Source organism: Aquarana catesbeiana, linkage group LG06, assembly GCF_042186555.1.
Source record: "Aquarana catesbeiana isolate 2022-GZ linkage group LG06, ASM4218655v1, whole genome shotgun sequence".
Lineage (NCBI taxonomy): Eukaryota > Metazoa > Chordata > Amphibia > Anura > Ranidae > Aquarana > Aquarana catesbeiana.
In genome coordinates, this window is record NC_133329.1 from 248,997,855 (window position 1) to 249,010,108 (window position 12,254).

Consider the following 12,254-nt stretch of genomic DNA (forward strand, 5'->3'; position numbering starts at 1 on the left):
TGCCAGTTGACTAACTAACCGAATATTTGCAGGATTGTCAGCAAAATCTCCCACTGCTGGATCAAGATCTGGCGACTTTCTGCTAGAAGCAGTATGTCATCCAGATAATGGTGTATTCTTAGTCCTTTCTCCCTGAGATATGCAACGATGGGTAGAAGAACTTTGGTAAAAGTCCTGGGAGCCGACGAGATGCCGAATGGTAGGCACTGGAACTGGAAGTGACGGTGGTTGATTGTAAAACTGAGGAATTTTTGAAAAGCAGGATGTATTGGAATGTGTAGATAAGCGTCCGACAAATCTACGGACAGCATCCAGTCTTTTAGATTCACTGCTAACAGTATGGACTGGAGGCTTTCCATCTTGAAGGTTTCTATCTTGATACTTCTGTTGAGTTTCTTTAAGTCCAGAACTGGTCGCAAATCCCCTGTTTTCTTTTCTACAAGAAATAAGGGGGAATAGAATCTTCTTCCCTTTTGACATAACGGAACCCCCAAGATAGCTCCCTTTTGTTTTAACTCTGTTATATATTTTAGTAGAATTTTTCTTTTATCCGGAGAAGTCGGGAGTCTGGTTGGATGAAAGTGGTTTTTGTGAATTCTGCTTAAGAACCTCCATCTGTGACCGAATTTGATTGTGGAAAAGGTCCAGGAGTCTTTGATGTGATTCGTCCATATTTGCACAAATTTTTTTGAGTCTGGTGCCCACCTTTAGGGGATGTTATAATCAAGCTTTCAAACTGAATGTAGATCTCATGAGTATAATCTGAGGTATATAATAAAAAGTGCAAATATAGTGAGTGCAAGTGATCAAGGATGTACCACTACAGGTAATAAATCAATGGTATAAATGCAAAATGGTGTAGGACGGGCATATATTTTCCTCTTATCCTCTGTGCAATATTAACACATGATTGTGGGACAGGGTGTGCAGTCTTCTTCCTTGCTGATCAACTGTGAATCCGAAACTCGACTCACCACAGGAATGTGATAGGCATGGATCAGGTTCCAAGGAGAGAATGCTCAATCCTCTCCTCTATTGATCAATAGGCAATTCAAAAGCACCAAGCATCTGCCACAATCCTCCAGCTAATGATGGTAGTTTCAAGGTATAGAAAAGAGAGAACACCTCCACATAGTGTAAATCCAAAGACGTTCAAATTTATTTAAATAAAAAAAGGTCCAACGTTCAAACAGATGAGGACTTGTATACAAATAGTTCAATTGAAAGGGTGAAAATGCGCAGTAAAATGTGGCTTGGCAAGCGTAATAACCCTACGCATTTCGTCTGAAAAGACTTTGATTGGGGTGTACGCTTGCCGGCCACAACTGCGCTTATATAGACAGATATCAATTATTACATTATACACCTGTGTGGCTGTCATGAAATCTAACTTCCGGTTATGACCAGCGTGCGTTCCAGGCATTAACTTGCGGTTATGGCTGACATGCGATCCAGGTGTCGTCACGTCACACCATAAACATAGGGAGAGGAGAAATATTAATGCGGAGAAGCATACAGGTAAACCAAATCTCTGGACATCCAATCTCCGTCGAAAGTGTCCGACACGTGACGGCAATGTCACACGTACCGAGTGGAGAGGACTGGTGCCATCAACATGTCCAGTAACCAGAGCACCGCCTCCAACAGAAGCAACGCCAAGGACGTAGAGGCACAAGAAGCAGGAAATGGGCGGAATTGGAAACAGCAAACAAAGCAACCAATGAGGCGCAATGCGCTCCAGGGCTCCAAATGAGTACAGACAGCAAATGAATGAGTGTAATAGGCATCCTGAATAAATACAAGCACTGGTATTGGCCGAATGTAAAATCATACTAAAGGGGGCCTAATATGAAAGAACCCGGAAAGTGAGGTTTCATGCAGCCAAGCAATAATACATGTGGTGAAATTGCATCTGATCCATAGCAATTGACTACGGGGTATCGACTTTAACCATGCAGCATGATGACAGCTATCGACCGGAATGTAGCCATTCCGGTTAGTGGCTTTGAAAAAAGTTTTGGTCATCAGTTGGTTATTACTTATGGAAATTTCCAGATCCAGGAAATGGATATTAGAAGGACTAGCTCCGTATGTCAACTTGATCCCAATGTTGTTATCATTCAAAGTCAACATAAAATCGTAAAGAGAGTCCTGGTCGCCTCTCCATAGGAGGAGGATGTCCTCCTATTATAGGAAAGAATTATAGGAATTTATTACCTGCCCAAGGTACAATTATGACAGCTGTAGACCAGGCGCTTGTGGAACAACAGGTCCCAGTAAGTTTAAAGAGAAAATAGATAGACTCTGTGCAATATAAAACATAAATAGGAGACCACTGCAGTAATTAAAGCTTCTTTAAAGCTTACTTTAATGCCAAATATTCTGTTGCAGATGCCCCTGAGACCAGATCGGGGTTCCCTCCATAGAAGCTCCTTTAGAGACTGTACAGGAGGGACTTCCAAATAGGAGAGGCTTGAATCTGCTGGGGTGATTGCGGTAAGAGGCTTACGATGTCCATCCAGACTCGTCAGGTGAGGATAAAAAAAGAGAATAGAGGGGGGTCTCTCTTCAATTTTTATAGCTATCCAATCCTGTCAGGTTGTGGAGGCGGAGTCACAACCCAGTGTGTGCTGCCATGAAGGCATCAGGAAATCAAAATAATGCAAAGACATCCTACCCTATAAAACAGTGCAATATGTACACAGTGATTTGAACTGATCCTCAGCCGAGGGCAGCATGAAAATGTAAGAACATCCTATACATGTCTACATTATTTACATCTTGAAAGCATTCCCCATTCTCATTGAGAAATCCACCTCTTTTCCTAATCAGCATAGAACTATAAAACGTCAGCAATGCTTTGATCAGTAACAGTCCTGACGTATGTGTATGAGTCCATTATTTGAAGAAATAGGTAATTATTTCCTTATCACAGCCTATTCTAACTAACTACATGCTCAGCATCCATAACAGGTTACCATCCATTAACTTTACTTCAAATGGACTACATTTCCCAGCAGTTCCTTTTTTCTTCCAAAGGCAACTCCGGCAAAAGGACATGGCTGCATTTCAGGCAACAAGCAGCTAAGTTATAGTGCAAGGTACCATACTTCAGGACACAGGTCCCCTTGCAAAGACATCTCCAGTCTGTCCACATGACAGCTGAAGACAAAGAGATTCTTCTTCATCATTTGCAAACACAGTCTGCTGAAAGTCACAGATCACTCTTCTGGGTGAAACACCCCAACAACCTCAGTTCTAGCCAACGTGGCTTAAGGTATCACTCACTGTATCTGCCGGCAACATTGAGTCCTGCACAATCCTGGCGATAAAGCTTTCTGAGGTGTTCCCCATTAACAAAGAACTTTGTGCAAAGAATAGAGTAGCTTCAGCAAAGCGTCCTTTGACTCCACAACTGCACATTTGTAATCCACAGAGATGATATTGGTATTTTCCTGCAACGGTTATCAGTAATACCCAGGATCAGGTAGGATCAAGGTTTTTCCCTTAGTCTTCACCATCGTGACAAAACGTTTAATATCTCTTTTATCCGATCTACAAAAAAACATACTATCCAAGTTGATCTTCGGGCCGTAGCCCCAGGTATCTACTACAGAGTGGTATTTTACAGCCATCTTAGGTGACAACTTGTGAAAATCCAGGTGGAGAGGGAAATGTAGAAAACTGCACACAGCCTCATCCACCCACTGAGCCTCTTTGTTGAAGATCTCATCTTCCAGATGAGCTGGTATGTATGGATACAAGTATCCGTATTCAGACACTACCTTGAGGGTCTTAGGGTTTCCGTACCCAGGTAGAACACGTATGTCTGGGGCACGCAGGACTGAACGCCCAGCAACCATCTGCAGCTTACAATCCAGTTTGGAACTTGGCCAGGGTGTGGAAACCCATTGATTCCCTTGATCCTCCTCACTAGGGATGAGCTTCATGTTCGAGTCGAACCCATGTGCTCGGTCGTTTGCCGAATTACGAACGATATGTATAACAGGGGCGTGTAATTACAATTTTTGATGCAATTCTTTGCAGCAGGGCTAGTTCCTGAGCTCCAACTAGAGTATCTGTGAGGGGTTGCAGTGTTGTGGCACCAGCACCAGTGCCTAAGGCCCAATTTTTCAACCCCTGTTTAACAGGGGAGTGTAATTAAAATTTTTGATGCAATTCTTTGCAGCAGGGCTCGTTCCTGCGCTGCAGTATTGTGGCACAGCACCATTGCCTAAGGCCCATTTTTTTCTGCCCCTGTTCAACAGGGACATGTAATTAGAATTCTTGATCTAATATTTCACAGCAGGGCCCATTTCTGCGCCCACCAAGAGTAACTGTGAGGACTTACAGTGTTGTGGCACCAGCACCACCACCACCATCACCAAAGGCCCAATTTTTCTGCCCCTGTTCAACAGGGGCATGTAATTACAATTCTTGATCTAATATTTCACAGCAGGGCCTGTTCCAGCGCCCGCCAAGAGTAACTGTGAGGACTTAGTGTTATGGCACCAGCACCACCAAAGGCCCAATTTTTCTGCCCCTGTTCAACAGGGGCATGTAATTACAATTCTTGATCTAATATTTCAAAGCAGGGCCCTATGAGGGCTTACAGTGTTGTGGCAACACCAACACCTAAGGCCCAAATTTCTGCTGAGTATATAGGGCAGGCCCCTACTTTCAAACATCCAACTTACAAACGACTCCTGCTTGCAAACGGAAGAAGACAACAGAAAGTGAGATGAAATCTACCCCTAGGAAGGGAAATTCTCTCCTGTAAGAGTTAATATGGGAAAAACGTTTCTCCTTTCCACTGCTGCTTTAACACCAATCCTTGTTTCACTAAAAACCCCAAATTTTCAAAAAACATTTGTCATTGGGACAAAAAGTGAGGGGAAATCTTCTGAAAAGGAGCACAGACAGCAAAACAAATGTCACAGGGGTGATAACCCTTCCCTATGTTTTTCAAAAACCTTAAAATAGATTTTTTGGCTGGAGCTAAACACGTTAAAAATGTACCAGTTCAAAATTACAAACAGATTCTACTTAACAACAAACCTACAGTCCCTGTCTTGTTTGCACCGCCTGTATACTGCTGTTCAGGGTATATAGGGCCTGGTGGCCCCACACCTTTCCTTTTTTTAATTTGGGTGCGGGGTTCCCCTTAATATCCATACAAGACCCAAAGGGCCTGGTAATGGACTGGGGGGTACCCATGCCGTTTGTCTCACTAATTTTCATCCATATTGCCAGGACCCAACATTACATTAAAGCTGCAAGAAGTTTTAAATGACTTTTATTCCTTTAAAAATGTCATTTTGTGCAGGGACTGTTCTAAGCACGGGAAACACACGCCACTTTACAGGCATACTATAGACACCCCCCAGGTACGATATTTACAGGAATATTTCACTTTTTTTTTTTTTACTTTAAAGTGGATGTAAACCCAATGTCATCCTTTCTAAACTACTGCCATAGGGGTTATCTATAAGGATATACATGCCTCCTGCATGTATCTTTACCTGTCAAATGTCTCTCCTCTGTCTGTTATTAGACCCGAAAAACTGAATATTCTGTGGGTGGGTCTGTTGTCTGGAGCTCGGTGGGTGGAGTTGTGATGTCAGTAGACTGAACTTCTGCTATGATCTCTAACATCCAGTGAAAAGACAGGAAAGTAACCACATGACTTCAGCATGCCAAATCATGCTGAGGTGTGGAACAGCCAATCCTTGCAGAGCTGCTGAAGAATGGGGGAGGGAATTAAAAAATAATGCCTGTGTTTTAGGCTGTCACTCACAGCAAGGGGGAGTATTTGACAAAGTTTTTCTCAGTTTGTCAAGATTTTTCTCACCGAACAAGAAAAGAGGATTGCTCAGAGATGGATTAACACTGTGTGGCAAGACTGGGCTCAAATGATAACAAATCTTATACTCTACAGTATGATATTAAAAAAAAAATAAAAAAAAAAATTAGGGTTTACATCCACTTTAAGCATCATTAAAATCACTGCTCCCGAAAAAACGTCCGTTTTTAAAAACTTTTTTTGCATTGATATATGTCCCCTGGGGCAGGACCCGGGTCCTCAAACCCTTTTTAGGACAATACCATGCAAATTAGCCTTTAAAATTAGCACTTTTGATTTCGAACGTTCGAATCCCATAGACGTCAATGGGGTTCTAACATTCGTGCGAATTTTCGGTCCGTTCGCAGGTTCTGGTACGAACCGAACCGGGGGGTGTTCGGCTCATCCCTACTCCTCACAGTACCTGACAATGCTAATGAGCAGTGCTGCACTGGCTGACAGCATAATCTGTAAATTTACAGTAGTGGTAGCAGGTATTTTATGCTCCTGCACATTACTAGTTAAAGTGGGAGTCCGGCGAAAAATTTTTTTTTTAGATGTCAGCAGCTACTGACTTTTAAAATAAGGTCACTCACCTGTCCCGGGGTCCAGCGATGTTGGCACCCGAGACCGAGCCGTCCCTCGGTCCTCGAGTGCTGCCGCCGCCATTCTCAGTGAGGGAATCAGGAAGTGAAGCGTTGTGGCTTCACTTTCCGGTTCCCTACTGTGCATGCGTGAGTTGCGCTGCGCGTTCTCAATGGTCCCTGCTATCTCCTGGGACCTGTGTCTTTCCCAGGAGACAGCAGGGGAGTGCCGGAGGGGGCGTGACTCCCGCAGGAGTCTATTCCCGGAAGTGGGTGCAGATACCTGTATTTTACAGGTATCTGCACCCCCCTCCCCTCTGAAAGGTGCCAATTGTGACACCGGAGGGGGGGGGAGGAATCCGATGAGCGGAAGTTCCACTTTTGGGTGGAACTCCGCTTTAACTCGTCATCACTTTCTCCCCATTTTCCTGAGTAGGACAGGGTGTCTGAGAAGAGTTCTGACAGACGATTGGATGGAATGTCCGAATCCAGGATGGTCGAGCACTCTTCAGGCCGGGATGTAGTTGAGCTTGGCTTTTGCCTTTACTGGCGCCCCATGACATACCCTCTCATGGCCATTGGTATCACTTCCCCCACAGGCACACCAGTCTCACTGGCTTACCCCGCCCCGGTATTTTTCTCTCGGGTAGTTCAGACATCAGTGCGAGTAGTTGGGCTCAACCTCAGCCTTTAGTAAAGATCAGTGTACTGGGTCCTGGGGGAGTCACTGAGAAAGGAGTAACAGCTTCATGCATGACTGGTATGACAACCAACGGTTTTGGGGCATCACTCTCCGATGGGACAGCAACATTCTTGTCCCAATCCACTTGCAGGATCCGTGGGGGTAGGGTTGGACGGACAACCTCAAAAAGATGCTCCCCACAACGTCCACAAACGATCCAGGGCCTCGACTGCATGGTCAGGCCAGAGCACTTTCCACAAATCAGTCCTAGGGACTCGTAGCCCCAAGCCATATACAAGGCAAGCTTGCCATTGCCATTTGGTGTGTACCGCACTCCAGTATCAGTTAGGACAGGTTTTCCACTGCTCGGGCCAAAGCAGATGCTCAGAGCGTACTTTCCCCACTCCGCCATCTCACTCACGAACTGCACCATCTCCTTCACTAACCCACAATCAGACACACATGGCAGCACTAACTTATCCTCCTCTGCAGAGAGGGAACTCCTCCCCCTGCCAACGGATTGGTACGAACATTCTTTGGGAACGGTGGCGCCTGCCTTCTTCTTGCTGCAGCGCGCCAAAACTGTAGTGGCAAAAAAGAGGGTTTCACCATATCAGGTTGAAACAGTGTAGTTGCCACATCCCTAGGATATGATTAAGAAAAAGATTACACAATTTACATGAAAAATATGACAAAGAAATAATTATACTCTCCGGTAAATAATCCCCGGTACCCACACCGGGGATTATTTACCGGAGAGTATCATTATTTCTTTGTCATATTTTTCATGTAAATTGTTGTGTTTTGTTTTTGTTGTATGTATGTATGTTTATTTTGTACAAACTTTAAAGTTTTTTAATATCAATCAATCCATTTGATCGTAGACTTTTATGTATACGTAATAAGCTATTTTTGCATTACATAAATGTATGTTGCCTTTAAAGTCCCATTGAAGGGGGATTTCTCTTTTTCTTAATCAAAACTGTAGTGGAGGCCATTTTGGAGTCTAAATTAACCCTCACAGTGTTGGTGGGAAGTGTCAAAAGAGCAGGCTGATCCTCTCCCCCGAGCAATGAGACTTTGTGGTTCTTCTCCACATTGATAGTACACACGAAAACACAGTCTATAAGAAGGGTAAATGTTACGTGCCACCTGCCCTCAGAGCCAGACGAAATCCTGATGGAGCTGAAGCTGGTTGCTATGGGCGATGGCTGCAAGGACAACGTCTTAGCCCCATGCCTCGCCAAATGTAGCAAGGTCTCTGGCCTGGTCCAGTCTAATGAGAACTTTCCAAGCCAAAAATAGCTGAAAACATTCCATATGTAGTGGGCTGTGAGGCATAGTGGGTGCAAAGATGGTGAAAGTCATTGGGCGCCAGACACTTCTTGGGTGAAAAGGGTTTTTTATTTCTCTTAACAGTCCTTTTTGTATTTTTGGGGGAAAGAGGGTTAGGGCTAGGACACCCTTAAGTAGTTGTAGATTCAATTGGCAGACTCCGAGACTTCAATAGGCAAGGCCAGCAAGGCGCCACATCTGCACGTGCAGGAATACTGTCTCCTATGGTAACAGTCTTTAACAGTTCCTAACTCAAATGTAATAGTTCTTTCAGCTTCCCTACAACTGCCTCTTGTAGTTCTTCAACACTGAGCTCCTGGTCTCTCACTAGACCCACTGATTCACTGACTCTGAATCCCTTGAGTTCTTCCAAGGTTGCAGTGGTATCTCCCTCAAGTGTCATCCCTGCTTCTCTACTGGGTCCCTAGCTTGGCACTCCAGATACTTCTCAAGCTTCACCCCTGCTAACCGGCGAGGTCCCTGGCTTGACTCACAAGGCTGCTCTGCAAGCATCTCCTTTGCGGGTTGGGTCCCTGACTTGATCACCGCCTGAAGTTTACCGATGCTCTAACGCACCCTTTCGGTGATAATATGGTTCTGGTACTTGCTCCAGTTACTCACTGTGGACCCTAGCAAAGGTGGTTGGTCCCTTTGTGGCAACAGCTTCCCTTCTACCTCCGACCACTGACAGGTTCTCCGGCCGGCAGAACCGTCACTTCTGGTTGGACTTCAAGCCGCAAACCCAACCCTGTGCTGCTCTCTTTACTTCTGGATAGGCCCTCACACAGCCTAGCAGCCAGATGCCCCTGGGATAGGCCCAATCTCTGGCCTAGCAGCATGGGGCATATGAAAAAAGGTCCTCCAAGACAGCCGTCCAGGTGGCACAGAACATAGATCCCCTGACCTCACCCGAATATACAGGTTCTCCCAGCAGGCCAAAGGATTTAAGAAAATGTCTGCCCATTGGCTGAGATATCCCATATACTCATAACCTGAACTTGGGTTGCCCTTCTCATGTCTAGTACCACCAAGTACCCGGCCACCAAGTGGTATAAGAGAAAAGGCAACAAGGACAAACTTAGGGAGAAATAAATAGATCTCTATCAATCGACCAAGATAACTATTCTTGAAGATAACTGAAGAAAAGTCGGCACTCTGGATATATCATCTGTGGTCTTTATTGTATCATGGCAAGTATAAAAAGGACAAGCATAACTACTCTTGCAAGTAAATTTGTAAGGAGCTCCCTGCCCAAACTACAGGATGCTACATGAGTGAAAAGTGACATTGTAAGATTGAGCCAGCTTTAAAATTGGTTGAGTAGACAGTGACTTGTGGGAGACCAACCCCTTGCAGGTACAGTGGTACCTTTGTTAGCATAATTTGTTCCAGAAGAATGCTTGTAATTCAAAGCACTCGTGTATCAAAGAAAGTTTCCCCATAGAAGTCAATGGAAACTCAGATAATTTGTTCCAGAGTGACTTCTATTGAAATTTGCCACCCGGCATAATTATTTCTGGTTCCAGAATCAGTTTTACTTGCAAAAAGGAGGTGTGGCTATGGAGGCCAAGTTTGCCCCTAGTCTTGCCAACCTCTTCAAGGCCCAGTGGGAGGAGGATGTCGTCTATGCCTCCCAGAGATCAGAATTAGTTCTCTGGGCTAGATACATAGACGACATCCTTCTCCTATGGGATAGAGACCATACATCCTTGGATAATTTCATGGCCACACTCAACTTGAACGATAGAGGGATTACTTTAAGCTATGAAGCTAGTACCTCCTCAGTTCACTTCCTAGATCTCGAGATTCTAGTGGTCGAACGACAACTAGAGTTTAGAACATACTTCAAGCCTACCGACCGGAATGGATACATTCCAGTCGATAGTTGTCACCAAGATCAATGGCTGAAGTCAATTCCCCGTAGCCAGTTCCTGAGGCTGCGCCGTAACTGCACAAGAACTACTGATTATTTGTCGCAGTCTCAGGTCCTAAAGAACAGATTTTTAGAAAAGGGTTACAACTCAGATGCTGAGATCAATAAAGTTTTGCAAATAAAGAGATGCTCTACTTTAGTTGAGCGTCCTAAAGACACTCAAGATCCCAGATTTAAATGGTCTTTTTTTTACAACTTATTCCACCCAGTCTAAACAGATTAGGGACATTTTTAGAAAGCATTGGAAGGTGCTTCAGAATGATAGACTATTGGGCCCTGTCCTTCCTGAGTGGGCTGATGTCATTTTCAGGGGTGCACGGCCTATTCAGGGGCAGGTTGCCCCGAATGTGATCGACCCCCCTGAAAGGGCATCCTTCTTTCAGCATTGGAGGGAGACACAAAACAGACACATTTAAATCTACGGTTACTTCATGGTCTTACTCCATGAAGCACTTCACCACCTGTGCTTCCCAATACATTGTGTATCTGCTCACCTGTCCCTGCCAAAAACAGTACGTTGGTCGTACTATCAGGACTTTTTCCATCAGAGTCAATGAGCATGTGGCTGGGATAAAAGGTGGGAAAAGCAAACACACAGTACCTCGCCATTATTTTCAATATCACAATAAGGACCCCACTGGTACCCTTTTCCAAGTGATTGATAAATTTGTCCCTCATTGGAGGGGTGAGTCCGGTCTTTGTGGCGTTTCTCGTCTCGAGACGTATTGGATACACGAGTTGAGGTCCTATTTCCCTTTTGGGTTGAATGCAGAGTGGGACCTCAACTCGTTTATCAATCAGTCTTAGAGATGTATTCTGGTTTATGTTTTGAGTTTATTCTCCCATCGGAGATTCTTTCCGGTATGGGGGTACATTGACCCTGTTAGGGGGTTATTTTTTATTTTTTATTCTTTATTTTTTATTTCATTTTTATTCCTATTTTTATTTCATTTTAATTTATTTAATTTATTAAATTTATTTCCAGATTTGGGATATTCATATCATCCCTTATTTCTTTTCAGTTCCATTATTCCGTTCCCCGTTTAGGAGTCACTCCTTGGTTAGGTTATTTCAGTGTTCTCCCTCCTGGTTGTGTATTCCCAGACTAGGGAATTTGTATTTTTTTCTTTATATCTATTTATGTTTTTTACATACTGCGATTTGGTATGTCATGTGACATTTGGCACTTGTCATGTGACCGGAAATCCGCAATTTTCCTGGTCTTTTGTCTATGACGTAATTTCCTTTTGTTTGACATGTTGACCTGCGGCCGCGGTGACCGGATCTTCCATTCTGTTTGCCAGTTGGCTGCTTGGCCCACATGTCTTTCAATTCTCACACATCATTGGTCTGTCTGACTGAGAGGTGGGTTTGTTAGTCAGATGACCATGCCACACCAATAGGATGAAGCAATTTTTTCTATGTGTTCGATTGGTCCTGTATCACTCATTGTTTTTATAAATATAAGCAACATGGAGGAGGTGATTTATGCACCAGTAGAAGACCCGTAGGTCGAAACTCGTCGGGCTGCTATTTCACCTTCCATGTTGCCCAATTTTTGTATGTGATCACTTTTAATGTTATTGTTTTTTAGAAATAAAACCCTCCTTTTTTACCTGCACTATGTGGAAGCATAATTTTTTTCTCCACATATCATCGTGATGCCGGTAAGTGTCCCGTTCTGGTAGACCCAGTGTATCTTCCTCACAAGATTCCAGTTTCCAGTTCCGGCCAGAGCGGTTCATTCGCATGATTCCTGTGGAGTTCGTCCCAGAGGTCTCAATCGGAGGTCCCAATCACATGGACACCCCTACATCTGCCTTTTGTAGCACATTGCCTGTTAAGACTCTATGTCACTGACATTAGAGTCCACCAGAT